Here is a 2,475-nt window from a genome sequence, read left to right on the forward strand (position 1 = left end):
TGAGGTCAAGGGTTTTAAGATCAGTAGCAAGGGCTTGGCTAAAGAAGTGAGGACTGGAGAGTTTCCGGCTACCCTGTGCCCACGGGACCTGTCCGGTCCAAGCCCAGGCGCAGCGCGGGTGAGACCCTCTTCCGCGCCCTTGGGACTCCCACCTCCGCTCCGCAGGCCCCCACACACACACACACACACAAGCACACACACCCGCCAAGTGAGTGAGAACTTCTACCGCGTTCTCGGGACCAACAGATCCAGCCCTAGCCCCGGCCTGAGTCTCTACTGACACCACGCTTGGTACCCAGCAAACCTTTCACGGGCTGCAGCCTCCACTTTGTGATAGGCGGGCGCCCAGTGAGCTTCAATAAAGCAGCCCTGGTGAGCGGAGCTGTTAGCATCAATTCCTGCCCAGCAGCCTAAAGCAACGCGGCAGACGCCCGAGAGAGCTTCGAGAACTGAGCTGGCGAGCCAGCCTGGAGGGACAGCAGCACCTCCTTGTGGTGGAAGCTCTCCTCCACCAGGAGGAACTTGAAAGGATTCATGAGGCACTCTGCACACTTCTCTCATTTCTCATTGCAATTCTTAACTTGGATCCAAATGTCCGCAGTGGACAGCAATTGAAGGAGGGGAATCTAACTTGTATTGATTCAGCGCACCTATATATTCTGCTGGTGAAATTGCCGTTCTTGTCTGCAATAAAATAGAAAGGAATTCTAAGGAAAAAAAGAAAAGAAGTGAGGACTGTCTCTGAAAGCCTGAGGTAGGACTATCTGTGTGAGTGGTTGAGATCAGAGTGTGTCTGGGTCAGTCTATGTGAAGACAAAGAGGTCTTGGCAATCTGAGTGTAAGGGAATGGTGACGAAGGCCTATGGGAAAAGACTGTAGTTATAAAGGAAGGGGACCAGCAAAGAATGTGAGGAACGTAGACCAACTGAAAGTTGAGAGGTCAGAAGGCGGCAGCACAGGCGCTTGGAGGAGGGTGGAGGGCAGCTGGAGGAGTCTTTAGAGGGGCCTACATGGTGGCTGATGTGGCGCTTGCTGTAGTGGCGCCTGCTGTGGTGGTGCCTGCCGTGGTGGCTCAGGGGCTCTGGTCTAACAGAGAGATGTTAGGCGGGGGAGTTGTCCTTGGTTGTGGAAAGAGAGATGGGGGTGAGAGAGTAACAGTAAGGTGAGAGGCCATGAAAAGAGGAAGGGCATCGAGGCTGGAAGCTCCGGAGACTGGCGGAGACTGCCGAGCTGCAGCTGAGAGTCTGGGGAAGGAGGGCACAGAGCATCTAAGCATCTTCTGGAGGATCCAAGAGAAGGAGGGAGGGCCCGGGGAGCAGTGCAAGCTGCGAGGGTCCAGGCCCCTCTGTACTGCTGAGGGAGGGAGGGAGGGAGGTGTCCGCAAAGAGAAAAATCTTGAATATAGATGTTCTGCCATTTGCCAGTGCACATAGGCCCCTGGGTCTTACCGCATTAAGGCTGAGCGGACTTCTAAGCCCGGAGAATGGTCGTCACCAGCTCTCAGTCCCCAAACCTAAGTCCCTCCAGTCATCACCCGGGCCGGGGGCGGGGGGGAATCCCTGGGGGAGGGGGTACCAGGGACAGTTAGGCTTCCAGACGCAGGGTCCCAGGAACGTCTGAAGATGGCAGAGGAGTGCTCTAGGGGGAGGGTATACATCTGAGGCAAAGCGAAGACAGCAAACCCCTGAAGGAGAGAACCGGGAGCTGGAGAGCTCAGCCTACCTGTGAGATGTGAGGTTGACCACGGTGTTGCACGCAAGCGCCAGCGATGGCAAGAGGCAGATCGCGGAGGAGAGACAGACGAGCTCAACTGGGGATGTGGCCCCCAGCAGCTTCACAAGCTGCCTGTCTATCCGAGTCACAAAGGTGCCATATGATAGGTGTTCTTCAGGTGGCAAGTGCAAGGGCCTGAGTTCAATCCCTTCTGGAAAAAAAAAAAAAAAGAAAAGAAAAAAATCCCTTTAGTATTTCTTGCAAAGCAGTTCTTCTGGCTACTAACACCCTAGATGCTGAGAAAACCTTATTTCAACTTCACTTTTCAAGGCTAGTTTCCCTGAATAAAAACCCGAGTGGTTGTTTTTCTTTCAACACTTTTACTGTTTCACTTTACTCTCTTCTTTCTTGCATGGTCTCAGAGGAGAAGTCTGACTCAGTTATTAACATCTTTTCCTCTGCAGGTAAAGTCACCACTCTCCACCTCTAGCTTAAGACTTGCCATTTGTCTATGCTTCTCTGAAGTTTAAATGCAATAAGCCTAGGTATAGTTTTGGGGATTTCATTGGTTTGTTTTGGCTTTTTTTCTGTTTCCTGTCATCTGAGCTTCCTGGATCTATGATTTTTTAATTGATATTTTATTTATTTATTTATTTATTTATTTATTTTTTGCGGAGCCGGGGATTGAACTTAGGTCCTTGTGCTTGCCAGGGAAGCACTTATTCTACTGAGCCATCTCCCCCAGCCCCTGGATCTATGATT

The sequence above is a fragment of the Octodon degus genome, unplaced genomic scaffold (assembly GCF_000260255.1).
Source record: "Octodon degus isolate 3935 unplaced genomic scaffold, OctDeg1.0 scaffold00162, whole genome shotgun sequence".
Classification (NCBI taxonomy): domain Eukaryota; kingdom Metazoa; phylum Chordata; class Mammalia; order Rodentia; family Octodontidae; genus Octodon; species Octodon degus.